At 37.9% G+C, this 21,953-nt stretch overlaps 1 pseudogene across 1 annotated transcript; it reads left to right on the top strand.

Moving 5' to 3' along the window:
- Positions 1 to 72: 72 nt before the first annotated feature.
- Positions 73 to 20,821, top strand: LOC147827723 (AP-1 complex subunit sigma-1A pseudogene; annotated as a pseudogene). Its single transcript, XR_015452034.1, has one exon. The product of XR_015452034.1 is annotated as an AP-1 complex subunit sigma-1A pseudogene (transcript).
- Positions 20,822 to 21,953: the final 1,132 nt, after the last annotated feature.

Raw genomic sequence — 21,953 nt, 5'->3', positions numbered from 1 at the left:
TGTGTGGTGAGTTCAAACACAAGATTTCTATTAGCATATTAATTAGTTCCAACACCCTTACAGTTTCTCTCAGTTCATTTCCCTGCCTCCAATTCCTGTTTATCACCCCTGGAAATGAGCTCTCAAACCTCTTGTTTGCTCTCCCTCCACTCCAGATATAAAAATATCATCAAAGTACTATCTCTTTTCTTTCATTTGCTATTGTCTCATTTTGTATTTTCCTTTTTTTTCTGAACTATTTTCTTCCTTTTTCCATTCCTTATCCTTTACATCCTGGCTTACTTTCCTCAGTACTAACTAGACTATTTTATTATCTTCTTGGGTTATTGAAAAAGTGTGAAATTTTAAAAACAATTTTTAAATTATATGTTCATATGTGTTTGGTTCTGTAGATGCTGATATAACCAGTAGTTATTTTCTCCTTGCAGTGCAGTGATTGAAACTGATCCTACTATGTTTAGATTTGATAGATGCATAAACACCAAAACATGACTAAAACTAAGGTCACAGGTCAGGGAGACATACACTAAAGAAATACAGTAACAAGAGAGCTTCCTACTCTAACTGATATCCAGCTCTCACCACAAAACACAAAATATTTGAAAACAAGGCAAGATGATGCCACTAATTAGTCTTCCCAAATGTTGATCTGATGGGCAGTGAAGAGGAACGAAGTTTCAGGAAAAGAACTTAAAAGTCAAATGGTTAAAATTAAGAAATCAAGGAAGAAAAAAGCATATGCATAGGATATAAGTAAAGATAAAGGATTTAATTAATAAAACATTCAGTAAGCTTAAAGAAGAAACAAAAAACATGATTAAATAGAGAAGATAATGCAGGATATAAACAACTACTGCAGTAGATAATTACAAGTTATAAAATAGAATCAAGCAGAACTTCTGGAAATGAAAAACAGTTGAAAATCATGTGAAAATGCAAAGGGAATCCACGTGGCTGAATAGAGAAGTCATGTCTGTGAGACTCAGAGATCAGACATAAACAGGTAATTGGAAGAAGGGTGGAGGGACATACATCCTGTCTTAGTTACTTTTCTCACTGCTGAGACAAAATACCCAGCACCCAAAGTTAAAGGAGGAAAAGTTTACTTAGCTCACAGTTTGTAGTGGTTTTAGTGCACAGTTGGCTGGCTCTAAGGCAGGGTGAAACAGGAGTAACAGTTCATGATGGGCAAAAGGTAGGAAGGCAGGTAAGCAGCAAAGTAGCAAGGAAGCAAGCTGCAAGAAACAAGGGATAACTTCTTGTCCTTTATGTTCCATGCAGGCTTCCTGCCTCACACTCTGGGATACCCTTAATCCTATCCAGATCTATGCCAAACCAAGCAGTGGACAAATTTAGTAATCACACATCCTTGATCTTAGCATCACACACCCCAGATCCAGCAACCTCCAAAAAAACACCACCTATGACTGCCTGAAGCTTTGGGGAAACATCTAGATAGAAGCCATAACACACCCTGATACAAAACAACTTGAAAGAGCTTCATAAGTCAAAACATACATATAGGAGTTTAAAAGAGGGGAGGAGTCCAGCAGGACTGGCCCACAGGGCTTCTGCCCTTGCCCATTACAGGAACTGGCCATTTTGAGAACTTCCCAAATGGCTGGAAGTTGCCAAGCAGTTCAGCAGAGTCTAGCTTCACAGGATAGTCTTGGAGTATATAGGCGCTTCATCTCATTTTTCCCTCTCCACTGGGGTGCAACCTGGCAGCATTTTTGCTGGCACACAACTGGGGTGAATGGTTAGGGATGGGAGTGGCTCCCTCCCAACCTGTTCAATCTCAGACTCTGAGAAGATAAACTTATCACTGTCTGTATCAGGAGTTTTTAATATTGTACTTTGGGCACACTCAAGTTACTTCCAGGATCATGTAGTTTATCCCATGCCAACTAGGACATTCATCTGGCACATAGAATTAACACTGGTCCATTTTGAGCCCTGATTTGGCACCCCGGGTGAACCTACACCCAGCTTTCACTTCCTTGCTCCAATCCTAGACCTGCCAGGCTCTGACATCTAGCATCAGACCCTAGGCATCCTGGGACTACATACGGTGTTCCAATCCCATATGAATCTCTGCCGGGTACACCCTGAACTGTGGCAGCATCCATTGAACACCAGGTGCACTGCCTCCACTCTGGGTGCATCAGAATCTCCATCTCTTGCATTCTGCCAGATTCCAGAGCACAGTCCCTGCCTAATGCAATAGGCCAGTCTTCAGCCTGTTTAACCAGCAAAGGCTAAGGGTATGGCTGTCTTGTCCAGTACTATGGATGCTTGTGAAACTACACAGTTCCCTATGACCTCACTGGGCCTGCAGGAATCTCCCTATGTTAGCCGTTGCCAGGTCTGGATCTCCTCTGGGTATCTGCTTTGAAACGAGACCCTGCCTGATGTTGGGAGCCAGTCCCATGGACACTGGAATATACATTGTGTAACCATTAGAAATCCATGACAGGAGCCTCAGAACCAAGGCTGCATACCTTTCCTGGCCCAATATTCCATCTTGGACAGCTGCCAGAAACAGTTAAAGAGAGGTGCCCTTCAACTGAATGACTTTTATACAAATAGACTTTTAAGATAGGCAATGAGGAATTTGACTTGTAATGTTAAAGATTGCTGGCCAGCCTGGGGAAGAAATACTCCTGGAAATACATAGGAACTTTTTTCTCTCTTTCTTCTTCTTTGCCATTAATTTAGCCCAATCATTTTTCCTCCTCTGTTGGTACATTTTTTATTTTTTACTATTATTTTTCTTTTGGTGGAGGATAGAGATTTACTATCCAGTTTCTTTCCCTCCCTTTTAATATGACTTTGTTTTATTTGTTTGAATATTACCTCCTTTATTCTTTCTCCCTTATTTTCACACTTTCTCTCTTTCAATTTGTCCCTTTAGTATTTTTTTTTTTCCAGTCCCAGGGATCAAACTCAGGACCTTGTGCCACAGGCACAGCACTATTGAGCTACATCCTGGCCCTCCTTTAGTATTTTTTATTTTCTTCTCTAGTTGAATCTCCATGCCCTATTATTCATCCTTTTCCTAGTTGGTCTTCTGTTACTATTATACCACTAATATCCCTTTACTCCTCCACAGAACATTTTATGTCTTACCACTTCACATCTTTCATTGCTTTGTTTTTTAAAAATAATCTATTAGTTTTCTCTCTGTTTTCTTCATGCTTCCACACCCATTCCATTTACCCTTAGAATCTATAGGGACTTAATTATATTTTTCTATGGATGAATATTGCTCTACAGTGAAAGAGGATAAAATTACTTTATGGAGTGAATATTTAGTGTATCCAGTTTTAAGATTTGTCTTAGATTTTGTTATTAGTTTTAAATCTTGTATCCATGGTTAAAGGTGGTAAAATATTATTACAGTTTGTCATTTTCCAGATAGCGTTTGATGCTATTGTTATTATTGGTTGTACTACTTTAGCCAAGGTGACATAGTTATTGTGATCAATTAATCTTCTTTGTATGCCAATACCTAGTTATCTGAGGGCCATAAACAATACTACAGGCCAGTGCCAAAGAAATGGGTGCTAGGCCAAACAGGCTGCAGTCTTTCATCCCTAATAAACAGAAGAGTTAGGATCCTGGGACAGACTCAAAGGCCAAAAGCCAGCTAGCTATGTCTAGAAAAGTAGTCATTAACTAAAGAGGTCTCTATACTAGCAATGAAGCTACCTACCATAAACAATTTACAAGCTTCAATGGGAAAACAAATCAACAACAAAAACAACAACAAAATAGAAAATGAAAAAACAGAAGCACCCCATATTCTTAACTACCCTAAGCAAATGCAGGGGCCATTTAGGTGGAAGAAATCAAAAGCCACCCAGCTGAATATTCTGAAGTGGTAGCAGTAAAAAATAACAAAACAGATGAATAAGATTCTTGACATATTCAAAACAGAAATAATTACATACATAACTAAAGAGATGATGACCATAATGAAGGAAATGGTTAATCTATTGTAGATACAGATTTTTAAAAAATAGAGAAGCTTCAAAAAGACATGGAAACCATGAATGCCCAACATAGAAAATAAGTGAATTCCATAAAACAGACTCAAATAGAAATGCAGGAGATTCAAGATTCTGTTTAAAGTATACACAGCAGAGTCAACAAATGTGAAAATAGAGTATCAGATCTAGAAGACAAGGTTGTCATTAGTGATTATCAATAAAAGTTTTCTTAAAAATAACAAGGAACCACAAAAAACTCAATAGCTGCTAGACAATGCAAAGACTAATATAAGATTAATTGGCTAGTAAAAAGGACATAAAAACCATGTTCACAGAAGTAATAGAAAATTTTCCAAGCTTGGAAAAAGAATTTGATATAGAGATAAGTGAGGCATATACAACTCTAAATCACCATAATCAGAAAAAAAGTACATCAAAGAATATAATAGTCAAGATTCCAGAAATTCAACACAAAAACAATATTAAAAGGTTAGAAAAAAAGAAATCACCAATAAAGGAAAACTGATCAGAATCACAGCAGGTTTCTCAAAACAAATCCTTAATGAGAGCTTGAAATGAAGTACTTCAAGCCCAAAAAAGAAAACAACCAGCAACCCAGATTGATGTACCCTGCAAGATTATCTTTCAAAACTGATGGACAAATAAGAGACTTACATGATAAAGTACCATGGAAGAAATTCATGACCTCCAAACCAGTACTCTAAAAGGTTCTGAAGAATATTTTAGAAAAGACAAGGATGACAATGCTAGGAATCCCAATGGAATGACTTCATTAGGCAATGCAAGGCAAGCAGTCAAACAGAAGGGAAAGACGGAACAAGCAACAGGAAAATACTATAATAAATCAATACTCATCAGTTATAAACATCCATGTAAATGGTCTCAATTCACCAATCAAAACATTGAGGGAGGCCAGGGATTTAGCTCAGTGGTTCTGCCACCTGTCTCACAAGCACAAGCTCCTGAGTTCAATCCCTGGTACAAAAAAAAAAAAAAGAAAAGAAATTGAGAGAACAGATCATGAAACAAGATCCTACAATATGGTGCATACAAGAAACACATTTAACTCAAAAAGAAATTCATAAGGGACCAGGGATTTAGCTCAGTGGTGCTACCACCTGCCTCTAAAGCACAAGGTCCTGAGTTCAATCCCTGGTACAAAAAAGAAAAGAAGAAATTCATAGACTGAAAGTCAAAGAATGGAAAACCATACCCCATACAACAGGGACCCAGAAAAAAGAAGGAGCAGCTATTCTGATTGAAGACAGAGTAGATTTCAAGCCAAAGCTGATCACAAGAGGCAAAGAAGGTCACAAAATAATTGTTAAGGGAGCAATCCATTGGGAAGAGATAGCAATCATGAACAAATATGTACCAAATGTTGGCACACCAAGCCATATAAAACAAGCACTAGTGGATATGAAAAATCAGATAAGCATTAATACAATTGTTATGGGGACCTTAACACTCCACTGCCACAAATACACAGTTCAACTAGACAAAAATGAAAATATTAGAGCTGAATCAAAGCTTTGAACAATGGACTTAGTAGATCTCTACAGAGTATTCCAGCCAAATAACAACAATACGCATTTTTCTCAGCAGTGCATGGCAGTTACTCTAAACTAGACCACATGGGACCCCATAGAACATGCTTAAGTAAATGCAAAAAAATTAAATTACTCCATGCATATTATCAGATCACAGTGCAATTAAATTGGAAATAAATGACAAAACCCCCACAAAATATATAAATACAAAGAAATGAAATAACATCCTCTTGAACAACCAATTGGTGACAGATGAAAGTAAAGAGGATATTAGACAGTTTCTACAATTAATTGATAATACAATATAACAGAACTTATGGGACATAATGAAAGGAGTCCTTTGAAGGAAGTTTATAACAGTGAATTCCCACATCAGAAAAACAGCGAGCTCAAATAAAAAAGAACCCCAAGTTGAATCTCAATGATTAAAATAAGAGAAAAGCAAATTAAACCCAAAGCTCATATGAAGAAGGAAATTGTAAATATAGGAGGAATTAATGTGAGAATAAGAAAACAATACAGAGTTAATGAATTGAGTTGTTCTTTTGAAAGCTTAAAGAAAATAAACTCATAGCCAATCTTATTAAAACAAGGAAAGAAAAGATTGAAATGCTATATATGCAATAAGAATGGAAAGGGTAAAATCCCAATGGACCCTGCAGATAACCAGAAGGTCATCAGTACCTATTTTGATAAAATTCAGAACAAATGGATAGGAGAATCCTAAATATATATGAATTACCAAAGCTAAACCAAGAAGACAAAAATTACAAAAGTCAAATATGAGTTAATGAAATTGAAGAAGTAATGACAAAAATACCAACAAAGAAAAGCCCACGTCTTGACAGATTCACTGCTGAATTCTTCAAGAATTTTATAGAAGATGCAATGCCACTACTTCTATAACTCTTTAACAAAATTAAAAGGGATGCAATCCTCCCAAAGTCATTCTTGGACACAAGCATTACCCTGATACCCAAACCAGAGAAAGATCTCACCAAAAATTAGAATGACAGCCCAATTTCTTTAATAAACATAGATGTAAAATCCTCAATAAGATACTGGCAACTAGGTGCAGCAAATCATCAGAAAGATACACCATGACCAAGTAGGATTCACTTCAGGGATTCAGGGATGGTTCAACATACACAATCAATAAATGTAATATACCACATTAACAGAACTATAGAAACCTTACAATCATCTCAATAGATGCAGGAAAACCATTTGACAAAGTCTGACACCCTTTCAGGATAAAAACCCTACAGAAAATTGAAGTAAAAGGTCTTTTAATCTGATAAAAGCCATCTATGACAAACCAACAGGCAACATCATACTAACTGATCAAAAACTGAAAGCTTTCAGTCTAAAATCAGGAACAAGACAAAGATCCTCAATATCATTACTCCTTTTGAATGTAGTTCTAGGAACAGCCAAAATGATTAGACAGGAGAAAGAAATAAGGATATGGACAGGAAAGGATGAAGTCAAATGATTATTTGCTGATGACATGATACACTACATAGAAGACCCCGAAAATTCCATCAAAAGACTCCTAGAATTACTAACCAAATTTATTAGTATAGCAGGATACAAAATCAACACGCAGAAATCAATAGTATTCTTGTACATAAATAACAATTTCACATGGAGAAATCAGGGAAATAATACCTGTCACAAAAGCAGAAGAAAAGTAAAATACTTAGGAATCGGTCTAACAAAGGAAATGAAAAACCTTTACATACAAAACTACAGTGCTCTGAAAAAGGAGTTTGAAGAGGATATCAGAAAATGGAGGGCTGGGGATGTAGCTCAGTGTTTCTGCCGCTTGCCTCGCAAGGGCAAGGTCCTGAGTTTGATCCCCGGTACCAAAAAAGAAAATGGAAAAATATTCCTTGTTCTTAGGCAGAACGATTATAGAGATAATGACCACACTTCTAAAACTATTATACAATCAAACCATTCAATACGAATAGCATCCCTCACAGTCCTCAAATTCATATGGAACCATAAGAGACCTGGAATAGCAAAAGCAATTCTTGGCAACAAGGACAAGGCAGAGGACATCACAGTCCTTGATTTGAAGTTATATGACAAAGCTTCTGTGATAAAAAAAAAAAACCCAGCATGTTACTAGCAGAAAAACTGACCCAAGGATCAGTGGAACAGAATAGAAAATGCAGAAACTATCTGAAGCACACTTATATAACTTATTTTTGACAAAGGGGTCAAAAACCATCATTGGAAGAAAGCCTCTGTAATAAATGGTGCTGGGAAAAATGGCTTTCCACATGCCAAAGATTGAACATAGACCCTTCTCTCTTACCATATAATAAACTAAAATGGAAATGGATCAAAGATCTAAATATAAAAACAGAAACAATCTCCTCCAAGATAGAACAGATAGAACTCTGAAAGAGATGTAGGCAAAATCTTTATTAACAAGACCCCAATTGCACAAAAAAAATCTGACAAAGAATCAACAAAGGGATCATATCAAATTAAAAAGCTTTTGCACAACAAAATAAACCACCAACAGAGTGAAGAGAAAACCCACAGAATGGGGAAAAAATTTTATCAGCTACTTCTCCTTCAAAGGTCTAATGTCTAGAATATATAAAGAACTAAAAAAAAATCAAACCTCCTCAAATTGAAAGACCCAGTCTAAAAATTGGGATCTGAAATTAATGGACATTCCTCAGATGATGTAGACTGCAAATAAATATATGAAAAAATGCTCAACATCACTGGTCATTTGAGAAATGAAAATTAAAACCACCCATCTCACTCCAGAGAGTATGGCTATCACCAAAAAATCAACCAATAGCATCTGCTGGTGAAGCTGTGGGGGAAAAGGAATCCTTTTCCACTGTTGGTGGGAGTGTAAATTAGTACAACCACTATGTAAATCAGTATGGAGATTCCTTCAAAAATTAAAACTAGAGGTTCCATTTTACCCAGGTATTCCCCTTCTAGGTATCTTCCCAAATAGTGAAAAGCATCATACTACAGTAATATATGCATGCCCATGTTTATAGCTGCACAATTTATAATAGTTAAATCCTGGAAACATCCTACATGCCTATAAACACATGAATGGTTAACAGAAGTATAGTATATACTAACAATGGAGTAGTTCTCTGCCATAAATGATAAACTTGAGTCATTTTAGGTAAATGGATGCATCTCAAAACCATAATTTTAAGTGAAATGAATCAGACACACAAGTTTAAACATCACATTATTTCTTTTGTGTGAAAAGCTTAAAGGGTAAATAAAGAGTAAAATGGAGGATAGATATTCGGAAATAGGAAGAACTTTTTCAAATGAGAATGGGAACAAAGGAAGGGAAGGGGGAAGTAAAGCAAGAGGAAAATGATTTTTTAAAAATGGGAGCAAAAATGGAAACACCTTTTGTAAATAGGGAGGCGAAGTGTTGAAGGGAGAGGAAGAGAATGGGAAAAAAAGAATTAATATTTATTATGTACAGGTACATATGCTTCATGATGAATGTTGTCATTTATGACAAACATAATAAAAACTCATGTGAATAGACATGATCAGGACTTGAGGAAAAGTATGATGGTATAGATCACTTAGTAATACTCTGAAATCAAAGAAGCATAAGAAGCAAATGCAAGAGCACTAAAAGTGACTAAAGGAATTAAGCAAAGAATTATGAGTCAAGGAAGGGCTGGAAAAGGAAACCTAAAGATATTAAAATTTTTATCATGAAATCCAGTGCAGAGAAAGTTCCAAATCTAGGGATTGAAATGGATACCCTGGAAATTGAGGCATTTAAAACCTCAACTAAACATGACCAGAAAATTACCTCTTCACAACACATCGTAGTCAAAATTCCAGAAATCCATAACAAAGAATTCTAGAAGCCATTAGAGAAAAATGTCAAGTAACTCATAAAGCCAAGTTTATCAGAATAACAGCAGATTTCTCAATACAAAGGCAAGCTTGGAGTGAAGTTCTTGAAGCCCTAAAAGAATATACTTGTTAACCCAAATTACTATGTCTTGCAAAACTATTCTGAAAATTGATGTAGAAATAAAAACCTTTCATGACAAAGAGGATCTAAAGAATTTATAACCAGAAAACCAGCATAGAAAAATATTTTAAGGGAATAAATTGTAAAGAGAAAATGGCCAACATCACCAAAGAGCCCAAAGGAAAGAGTTCTAATGGGAAGAGTAGTTAAACAAAAGGGAAGTAGGAAGGAACCAGTACTTTAAAATAATACAATGACAGGAATCAGTAATTACCTGTCAATAATAATGTTCACTGTACGTGATTTAACTCCCTAATCAGAAGACACAGACTGGAAGATTGGATCAAAGAACAAAAACGAACTATATGTTGCTTGTCAGAGACGCTTCTCATTCATATAGGAACACATAGACTGAAAATGAAAGGATAGAGAAGACTACTGCATACAACTGGAGACTAAAAGTAAGCAAAAGTATACTAATTTTGGTCAAAAGACCACTCAAGTCAAAACTGATAAGAAGAGGTAAAGAAGCTCACTATATTCGAGTACAGGGAATAATTTTAAAGGGAAAACTAGCAACAGTAATTTTATAAACACACCTAATTGGCACACCTAATTTCCTCAAAAACTACTGGATATAAAAGGATATATACACATTTATACAGTCAAGGATTTTAGAAACAACAAATGCTGGCAAGAATGTATGTGTGTGTGTGTGTGTATACATGTGTATTCATGAGCATGCATGTATGTGTGTGTGAAGAACCCATCTATATTGATAGTGAAAATGTAAAACTGATAAAACCACTCTAGAAGTTAATAAGCAGTTTTCTCAAAATACTAAAAATAAAAATTCTAGTTGACCCAGCCATACTTCCAAGGCAGTATATCTTCCTGAAAGAGTTAAAGTCATCATATTTTAGTGCTACATGCATACCCATGTTTATAACACCATAACTCACAATAGTTAAATTATGAAGGTGACCTTTTGCCCATCAGCAGATAAATGAAAGAATACATGGTATGTATACACAATAAAGTATAATTCAGACATAAAGAAAGACAAATTTTAAGCACTATAGGAAAATGGATCTTGAGAGCTTAATGCTGAGTGAAATAAATTGGATACAGTGTACTCAATATCACATGGTTTCTTTTATTTGAAAAGCCTAGAATATAAATAAATGGTAAAATAAATTAAATGTACTAGGAAATGGGGGATAGACTTTTTGGAGATGGGGAAGAAGATCTGGAGAAATGAGGAAAGTGAAAGGAATGGAAAAGGGGATTGAAAATTATTATGGAATAATTTGTATGTAAACCAATTCCCCAGGGAGAATTTAATTATTATATATCACAAATATGCTTATATAAAATTAAAAATATTTTAAAATATAAAAAAAAGATGGGATTTTTGACTCACAATTTTGAAAAAATTCAAGATTGTGAAGGTCCATCCATTCAGTTTCTGGCACAGGTCCCTTGTCTGTATCACATGATGAAGAAAAAGAAATGGGAGGACCCCTTGCCATGCCCACAGTGACCAGCTTAGCCAGCCAGGCAGAGAGAGAGGCCCTTGGCCACCTGGAGACCCACTCCATCCAACCCATGCCACGCCCACCAGTGACTAGCCTGAAGGTGAGGAACCCTCAGGACGCATCTCCCTCCCCAGCACTGCCTCTGGCCTCCTGGCTGTGCTGCTACCTAGTTACACACTACAAAGGCACAGGGGGGCATAAAGGCCATTGTCCTGAGCTCCAGAAGATAGAGCAGAAGTGAACAAAAGATAGAGGGACTCTCTCAGGGTCCTTGATGAAAACTGAAGCCCACTAGAAAAGTGAAGAGAACTCTGCAATAAAGGCACAACAGACCACTATACTTGGTAAGTTGGAGGGATCATCTCCCATTGGAACCTGGAATATTTTCAGGGGAAGGGCAGCTGGAACCTGCAGTAGAACCTTACAGAGTTCAACCCTGAAGGAGGACAGGGAGCTCAACTTGGGACTTGGAGACAGAAATCTGCCTGAATCCCACGGGTCTGCTACTGGGTTGCTGAGACTCATTGACTTATGTCTACACACTGCTGCCCACATTGTTTGTTGTGACGGCAGAGATATACCCTGAAGGAGACCATTCATTTTAATTTTTATTATTTTCAAAATTATTATTACTTTTTTGCTCTTATTTTAATTCTTTTCTTTTTCTACTCTTTTTCAAATTTGTATTTTTCTCTTCTTAGTTTTCTTTCTTTTCTCTTTACTTTCTCACACGCACTCTCTTGCTGTCCCACATTGTTCTTCATCTCCATTTTTGTTCCTGTTCTGGCCCTAATTCGGATTTCTTCTTTATTTTTCTTTTCTTCTTTGTGTTCTCTCACCTGTGTCCTCGGCCCACACTGCTAACCTTCTGCTATACTTCTACCTATCTATCCTTCCCTCCCAAACTCATTCCAACTCTCCATCCTGAAGGGTAAAGTTGGTATATTGAAGAGATTATTCACTATAAACATATGTTGGGTTGGTCCTCGATTTTGATTTAATTCACACAGTCAAAGGTAATAGATTAATAACTACCACAACTTGTCATTTTCTAAGACGTACTTGATGCTGTGGTGTTGCTGATTGTATCACTTGGGCTAAGGTGTGATTGATCTAATTACTTGTCCTTCCTGGTATAATGGAAAATGAGATTGCCTCAGAGTCATTAGACTCAAAACCTAAAGACCAGCTATATCTGGAAGACACCTCTGAGAAGCAATCATTCCATAAGGATTCTAAATACAAGCAACAAAGATACTTACAATAAGCAATTTTGAAGTATCAACCCAGGAATTAAAACAAGGACAGTACCAAAAACAAAAATGAGAAGACATTTAAGCAAGTCACAAATTCAGACTTCCACCCCACAAAAGGCAAATTCTGGGGGAAACGAAGTGGAAAAGTCTGATAACCACCTGGACACCCTGAACTGATAGCACAGGAAGCAACAAAACAGATGAATGAGCTTCTAGAAAAATTCAAAACAAATAATTCCCCAGATAACTACAGAGATGGTGAGCAGAGTGAAAGACATGATTAGAGGCTCTGGAACAGAAGCAGAAAAAAATAGATGAGCTTAGAACCATGTTGGAAGCCATGAATGCCCAGCATAAGAAAGAAATGGAAACCATGATCGCTCAACATAAGAAAGAAATGGAGTCCATGCAACAGATTCAAATAGATATCCAGGAGATTACAAACTCCCTTGAAAGTATGCACAGCGGATTAAGGGAATCTGAAGATAGAATATCAGGTATAGAAGACAGGATTGCAGTTAGAGATCATGAAAACAGATTTCTTCAAAATAGTAAGGGACCACGAGAAATCAATCCAGCAGCTGCTAGATGATGCAAAGAAGAATAACATAAGATTGATACAAGTCTACAAAAAAGCAGGAGAAAGTACAATTAACATAAAAAACTGTTCACAGAAAGTAGAAAACTTCCCAGACAGAGGTAGAGAATTGGACATACAGATAAGTGAGGCATGTAGAACTCCAACTAGCCACGATCAAAAAAAATCACCTAGACATATAATAGTCAAGATCCCAGAAACCCACCAGAAGAACAAAATCCTACAAGGAGTTAGAGAAAAACTAATCACCTACAAAGGAAAAGCCATCAGAATCACAGCAGACTTCTCAACACAAATCCTCAACTCAAGGAGAGCCTGGAGTGAAGTATTTCAAGCCCTAAAAGAATATAACTTCCAACCTAGTCTGTTGTATCCTGCAAAATTATGTTTCAGAATCAATGCGGAAATTAGATACTTTCATGACAACACCTGAGAAATTTCATGAACACCAAACCAGCACTACAAGCAGTTCTAAACAATATCCTAGAAACAACAATAAAGGTCACAACTCCATGAGGCCCAACAGAGGAAGCCAACAGGCAAGGCAAGAAACTAAAGGGAAAGGGGGGAAAATAAAAAATAAAAGAGCCAACAACAGTAAAACATCATGACAAGGATGAGTCAATATCTATCAATTATAACCATCGGTGTTAATGGCCCCAATTCACCAATCAAAAGAAAAAGACTGGCAGAGTGGATTAAGAAGCAAAATCCAACAATATGCTGTATACAAGAAACACATCTGGGGAAGAAAAAAGGATAAGAAAGGGAGTGGAGCTGTTGTCTACTGTGGCTGAAGAGGGATGCGCCGAGCCGAAGGCTACAGGATGATGCAATTCATGCTGCTGTTCAGCCGGCAGGGAAAGCTGCGGCTGCAAAAATGGTACCTGGCCACATCAGACAAGGAGAGAAAGAAGATGGTTCAGGAGCTTATGCAGGTCATTCTGGCTTGCAAGCCCAAGATGTGCAGCTTCCTGGAGTGGAGAGACCTCAAAGTTGTTTATAAGAGATATGCCAGCCTCTACTTCTGCTGTGCCATCAAGGGCCAAGACAACCTCATCACCTTAGAGCTGATCCACCGATATGTGCAGCTCCTGGACAAACACTTTGACAGTGTATGTGAGCTGGACATCATCTTCAACTTCGAGAAGGCCTAGTTCATCCTCGATGAGTTTTTAATGGGCGGGAACATCCAGGACACCTCTAAGAAGAGCGTGCTAAAAGATATTGAGCAGGCCGACCTGCTGCAGGAGGAGGATGAGTCGCCATGCAGTGTGCTGGAGATGGGCCTGGCGTAGCCCCCACTGACCAGGGGCTGTGGAGCTGGGGGCGAGGCAAGGCATGGTGGCTGCTTTTCCTAAGTCCCACCATGGGACCCGACCTGGATCCCTGTCCTTGGCCACCTCACCTTCTTTGGAAGGAGCTGTGGGCTCTGCCTGCAAACATTCCCTCCCTCCACCCCCAGCTTCCCCACCGAAGGCTTTAGGAGCCAGGAGGCAGGAAAACATGACCAAGTTGGGGGTGCTCTTTGGCTTTCGTTCCCTGCCTTTGAAGAAATAGTGTAACCCCAGCCGTCCTCCCTCTCTTACCACTGTAAATAGATAAATATGTCAGGTTAAAGGGAAAAGGTTTTCAGGGCTCTTCTCTTATCCCCCTGCCCCAAAACCTACCTCCACCTCTGCCCCTAGTCATCCAGGGTAGCTTCTCTGCCTGGGAGGGGCCTTTCCCCTCAGTGGTCCCACTTCCTCCCTGGCTGAAGTGTGGCCTCTGTCCAGTGCCAGGGCAGAAACAACAAGAGTTAATTTTTTTCTAACCTTGCCACTTTGAGGGAAGGAAGCGTTGGGGGAAGGGCAGGCTTTCTGGGACACTGGCCCTGTCCATCCTTCACCCCTCATTCTGGGTGAGGCAGGAGCTAAGGTGGCCCGAGTGTCTGCCTTCATTTCCTTTCTTCTGAAATAAAAGGTTAAAGTGTTTCTTGGAAAAAATAAAAAAGAAACACCTAACCCAAAATGAAATTCATAGATTGAAAGTAAAAGGATGGAAAACAGATTTCCACACAATAGGAACCCGGAAAAAACCAGGGGTATTAATCTTATTTGTAGACAAAGTAGATTTCAAACCAAAACTAATCAAGAGAGACAAAGATGGTCACTACATCTCACGAAGGGAGCAATCCAAGAGGAAGAGATGACAATCATAATATATATGAACCAAATATGAATGCCCCAAACTATACAAAACAAATATTAATGGGCATGAAAAACCAAATAAGCACTAATACAGTTTTAGTGGGGGACCTCAATACCCCACTATCACAAATAGACACATCATCTAGACAAAAAATTAACAATGAAATTCTAGAACTGAAACAAGCTATTGAACACATGGACTAAATAGATGTTTACAGAGTTTTCCAAACCACAGAATCGAAATACACATTCTTTTCAGCTCCACACGGATCATTCTCCAAAACAGACCACATGCTAGCTCATAGGACATGTCTAAGTAAATGTAAAAGAATTGAAGTTACCCCCTGTATGTTATCAGACAATAGTGCAATAAAATTGGAGATCAATAACATAAACTGCAACACGCCAACAAACACATGGAAATTGAATAACACCCTCCTGAAAAACCAGTGGGTCACAGAGGAAATTAAAGAAAAAGTTAGTTTCTACAAGTAAATGATAATGCCAGTACAACATACAGGAGTCTATGGGACACAATGAAAGCAGTTCTACATGGGAAATTCATAGCAGTGAATACCCATATTAGAAAAACAGAGAGAACTCAAACAACATAATGCAGAACTTCAAGCTCCTAGAAAAAGAAAAGCTTGACAAACCCAAAGCTCATACAAGAGAGGAAATTATAAAGATCAGAGCAGAAATCAATGCAATGGAGACTAAAAGAATGACACAAAAATTCAATGAATCAAAGAGTTGTTTTTTGAAAGAATAAATAAAATCAATAAACCTTTAGCCAACCTAATCAAAAAAAGGAAAGGAAAGGCACAAATTCATGCAATTAAGAATGAAAAAGATGAAATCACAACAGATCCAGCAGAAATCCAGAGGCTCATCAATACCTACTTCAAGAACTTGTACTCTAATAAAATGGAAAACACAGAAGAAATGGACAGATTCCTAGATACATATGAATTGCCAAAGTTAAATGAAAAAGATATAGAAATTCTAAACACCCCAATTACAATGAGTGAAATTGAAAAATTGCTTTAAAATTTACCAAAAAAAAAAGCCGAGATCCTGCTGAATTCTGCAAGACATTTATAGAAGAACTATCACCATTACTCCTTAAACTCATCAATGAATTTGAAGGGGTAGCAATACTTCCAAATTCATTCCTGGAAACAGGTGTTACTTTGATTCCAAAACCAGGAAAAGACCCAACCAAAAAATCTACAGGCCAATCTCCCTAATGAACATAGATGCAAAAATCGTCAACAAGATACTGGCAAGCAGAATACAGAGGGCCATCAAGGAGATCATACACCCTGACCAAGTTGGTTTTATCCTAGTGATGCAAGAATGGTTCAACATACGTAAATCAATAAATGTAATACCCTATATTAACAGAGTCAAGGACAAAAACCATATGATTATCTCAATAGATGCAGAAAAAGCTATCAAAAATTTCCAACACCCATTCATGATAAAAACCCTACAGAAAATTGGAATAGAAGGTCTTTATTTCAACCTGATTAAGACTATCAATGAAAAATCAACAGCCAATGTCATACTAAATGGTCAAAAACTGAAAAGTTTTATGCTAAAATCAGGAACAAGACAAGGATGCCACTATCACCACTGCTATTCAATGTAATTCTAAAACTTTATCCACAGAAATTAGAAAAGAGAAAGAAGTAAAAGGAATAAAGATAGGAAAGGAGGACCACACCACATGGCTTTGCTGTATAAAACATCTTTGTAGAGCGGGGTTGGTGGGCAATCCACTTTCCAGTCCCCCTTCTGACTCTCGTAGGCAGAAGCTTTCTTTCTCCCAATAAATTATTCCTACTCTTTTCACTATATTAATCCTTCCTACCCAGGAGCAGGGGATGCCTGTCCATTTTCTGATATCATCTTCAATCTCTCTTTTCAGAGTGCCATAGTTTTCAGAGAAGGGGTCTTTGATTTATTCCCTTAGAATGATTCCTAGGTATTTCAGTTTTTTGGATGCTATTGTGGAAGGAATTATTTGCCCTATTTCTCTCTCAGTGAGTCTGTCATTCGTGTAGAGGAAAGCTATTGATTTTTGTGTGTTGACTTTGTAACCAGCTACTTGACTGAATTTGGTTATTAAGTCTAGAAGACTTTTAGTGGAGCTCTTGGGGTCTTCTAGATAGTGTATCATGTCATCTGCAAATAATGACAATTTGACTTCTTCATTTCCTATCTTTATTCCTTTTATTTCTTTCTCTTGTCTGATTGCTGTGGCTGTTTCCAGAACTATATTGAACAACAGTGGTGATAGTGGACATCCTTGTCTTGTTCCTGATTTTAGTGTGAAGGATTTCAGCTTTTGACCATTTAGTATGATATTGGCTGTTGGTTTTTCATAGATGGCTTCTATCAGTTTGAGGTAGAGACCATCTATTCCAATTTTTTGTAGGGTTTTTATCATAAATGCATGTTGGATTTTGTCAAATGCTTTTTCTGCATCTATGGAGATAATCATATGGTTTTTGTCCCTGGCTCTATTGATATAGTGTATTACATTAATTGATTTGCATATATTGAACCATCCCTACATCCCTGGGATGAATCCCACTTGATCAGGGTGGATGATATTCTGCATTCTGTTTGCCAGTATCTTATTAAGGATTTTTGTATCTGTGTTCATTAGTGAGATTGGCCTATAGTTCTCTTTTTCAGTTAGGTCTTTCTCTGGTTTGGGGATCAAGGTGATGCTTAATATAGTGAAAATGGCCATATTTCCAAAACTGCTATATAGATTTAATGCAATTCCAATTGAGATCCCAGCAGCATACTTCATAGACCTCGAGAAAATAATCCAAAAATTCATTTGGAGCAAGAAGAGACCCAGAATAGCAAAAGCAATTCTAGGTAACAGAGACATGGCAGGGGGTATCACAATCCCCAACCTGCAACTCTACTACAAAGCTACTGTGATAAAAACAGCATGGTACTGGCAAAGAAAGAGACTTGAGGACCAGTGGAACAGATTAGAAGATGCAGAATCAACATCAGACACACTCAGCCATCTCATCTTCGACAAAGGAGCCAAACACCCTCACTGGAGGAAAGATAGCCTCTTTAATAAATGGTGTGGAAAAATTGGGCTTCACCTTGCCAAAGATTAAAACTAGACCTGTATCTCTCACCATGCACTAAACTAAAATCAAAATGGATTAAAGATCTAAATATTAAAATAGAAACTCTGAACCAGTTGGAACAGAGGTTAGGTAGAACCCTTGAAGACTTTGGTGTAGGAAAAGATTTTATGAACAAAACCTCAGTTGCCCATGAACTAGCACAAACAATCAACAAATGGGATCTCTTCTTATTAAAAAGCTTCTGCACAGCAAGAGAAACCACCAGCAGTGTGAAGAGACAAACCACAATGTGGGAAAAAATCTTCACTTCCTCTTTCTCAGACAAAGGTCTACTATCTCGAATCTATAAAGAACTTAAAAAGATCAGACCTCCCAAATTTAAAGACCCAATCCAAAAATGGGCATCTGAAATGAACAGACATTTCTCAGACAAAGAAGTAGAAATAGCAAATAAATACATGAAAAGTTCAACGTCACTGGTCATTCGAGAGATGCAAATGAAAACAAGGCTGAGATTCCACTTCACTCCAGAAAGAATGGCTGCTATCATGAAATCAACCAATAACAAATGCTGACGGGGCTGTGGGGAAAGAGGAACCCTGCTCCACTGCTGGTGGGAGTGTAGACTGGTGCAACCACTGTGGAAATCAGTATGGAGATACCTCAAAGAACTAGGACTGGAAATCCCCTTTAACCCCGCTATTCCACTGCTGGGGATCTTCCCCAAAGAATTAAAAGAATCATACCACAGTGATATATGTGCACCCATGTTCATAGCAGCACAGTTTATAATAGCTAAAAGTTGGAAACAGCCCAAATGCCCATCAACTGGAGACTGGATAAAGAAAATGTGGTTTTTTTCTAAAATGGAATACTACTCAGCCATCAAAAATGAGAAATTAGAGACATTTATAGCTAAGTGGATGCACATTGAGGCAATACTCTTAAGTGAAATAAATAGGACACACATGTGTAAATACTGAATAGTTTCTCTGGTGTGAGAAACTGAAAGTGTAAATAAGGACTAAATGTATAATAGGTCATGTGAAATAGGAAGAAAAGGGGAAAAGGGGAAGGAAGTGGGAGGGCTAAGGAAAAGGATAGGAGGGAATGGGATTAATATGAGAAAATGGAAAAATAGGAGCAAAATTTTTGTAAATAGGACTGGAGGGGTTGAACAGAGGGCTGGGCAAGGGTGAAAAACAAGAACCAAGAGAGACTATGTAAAGGTGCAGATTTCCAATGATGAATCTCATTGTATTGTATACCTAAAATGTACCAATGATTAGAATGAATAATCGATAATGTATAATAGGAAGAAAAGGTCCAAAGGGGTAGGGGTAGTGAGAGGCACAGGGGAAAGGAAAGAAGGGAAAGGAAAAAATGATGAGAAATGGAAAAAATGGAAATAAAGTCTTTGTAAATAGGGAAGGGTGGAGGGGGTGATTGGAGGGCTAGGAATGGGGAAAAAATAAGAACCAAGATGCATTATATAAAGGTACAATTCCCAATGAGAAATGTAATTGTGTTGTATACCTACAATGTACCAATAAAAGAATTTAATACAAAAATAAATAAATAAAATAAAATGAAATAAAAATAAAAAAATAAATTTTTCCTACTCTTAACCTACATTTTTCCTAGAATTCATTCTTCAATTTTAGAAACACGAACTTGTGTTTTGGCTGTCCAACAGGTTTGGGAGGTACACCTCTACCCCTTGTGTCATTTTGGAGGTCTTCCACCAAGATTAGTGGTCACAGGATCCTCTACATCTCAAAAGACAAGACTGAAAAGCCAAATGGAGTTGCTCATACTAAATTAAGCATATCTGAGAATGATAACAGCCAAATTTCCCAAACTTTCCCCAAAGGGCCAATTTCAATAGGCTGCTCCAATAAACAGAGGTGTAGAAAATCAACATTACAAAGTCGGAGGAGTAATGAAAATAGTGAGTTCCAGTGCAGATAAAATTTGAATATCTTGTGGCTTGCTCCACCAGCTTGCGAATAAGACAGGGTGAGGAGGACCCCCCCCCCAGGCTTGCCCACCAGCTACCAGCTTGGCTGAGCAGGCCCATCCAACAGGCTCTGCCATGCCTCCCTGCCCCACATCTGGCCTTTTGACTGTGCATCTACTTGGTTCCACACTGCAGAGGCACAGGGCTACATAAAAGCCATTGTCCTGAGCTGCAGAAGTGAACAACAGAGAGAGGGCCCCTCTCAGGCTCCATGATGAAAACAGGCCCACTTGAAAAGTGAAGAGAATCTCTGCAATAAAGGCCCATCAGACCACCATGCTTGGTAAGCTGGAGGGATCATCAGCTCCCATTGGAACCTGGACTTTCTTGAGAGGAAAGGCAGCTGAAACTTGCAATAAAACTTGCAGAGTGCAACCCTGCAGGAGGAAAGGGAGCTCAACTTGGGGCTTACAGCCAGAAATCTCCCTGAATCTCATGGGTCTAGGACTAGTTTACTGAGATTCATTGACTTATAACTGCACACTGCTGCCCACTTTGTCCATTGTGACAACAGAGACATACCCTGGAGAAGGCCATTCATTTTTAAAGGTGATAGATTAATTGCCACAAATTGTCATTCTCTAAGATGTATTTGATGCTATGGTGTTGCTGATTATATCACTTGGGCTAAGATGTTGTGATTGATCTAATCAGTTGTCCTTCCTGGTATAATGGAAATGAGATGGCCTCAGAGCCATTAGAGACTCAAAACCTAAAGACCAGCTATATCTGGAAGACACCTCTGAGAAGCAATCATTCTATGAGGGTTCTAAATACATCAACAAAGATACTTACAATAAGCAACTTCAAAATATGAACCCAGGAACTAAACCAAGGACAGTACCAAAAACAAAAATGAGAAGACATTTAAGCAAGTCACAAATTCAGACTTCCACCCCACAAAAGGCAAATTCTGAGGGAAATGAGGTGGAAAAGTCTGATAATTAACCACCTGGACACCCTGAGCTGATAGCACAGGAAGTAACAAAACAGATGAATGAGGCTCTAGAAAAATTCAAAACAGAAATAATCTCCCAGATAAATACAGAGATGGTGAGTAGAATGAAATACATGATTCTTTTTTCTTAAATTCTTTTATTGGTACATTTTAGGTATACAACATATTTACATTTCTCATTGGGAACTTGTACCTTTATATGATGCATCTTGGTTCGTATTTTTTCCCCATTCCTAGCCCTCCCTTCACCCACTCCACCCTTCCCTATTTACAAAGACTTTATTTCCATTTTTTCCATTTCTCCTCATATTTCCTTTCCCTTATTTCATTTCCCCTATCCCTCCCACTACCCCTACCGCTTTGGACCTTTTCTTCCTATTTTGCATTATTGATTATTCATTCTAATCATTGGTACATTTTAGGTATACAATATAATGACATTCATCATTGGAAATTTGCACCTTTACATAGTCTCTCTTGGTTCTTATTTTTCACCCTTGCCCAGCCCTCCCTTCAACCCCTCCATTCCTCTCTATTTACAAAGATTTTGTTTCTATATTTCCATTTTCTCATATTAATTCCATTCCCTTCTTTCCTTTCCCCTACCCCTCCCACTTCCTTCCCCTTTTCCCCTTTTCTTCCTATTTCACATGACCTATTATACATTTAGTCCTTATTTACACTTTGAGTTTTTCACACCAGA

The sequence above is a fragment of the Heterocephalus glaber genome, unplaced genomic scaffold, assembly GCF_053883595.1.
Source record: "Heterocephalus glaber isolate CG9 unplaced genomic scaffold, H.glaber_assembly_v1.0 deba00001442, whole genome shotgun sequence".
Classification (NCBI taxonomy): Eukaryota; Metazoa; Chordata; class Mammalia; order Rodentia; family Bathyergidae; genus Heterocephalus; species Heterocephalus glaber.
The sequence above is the reverse complement of the archived record's forward strand: the minus strand, read 5'-3'. Positions and strand labels throughout refer to the sequence as shown.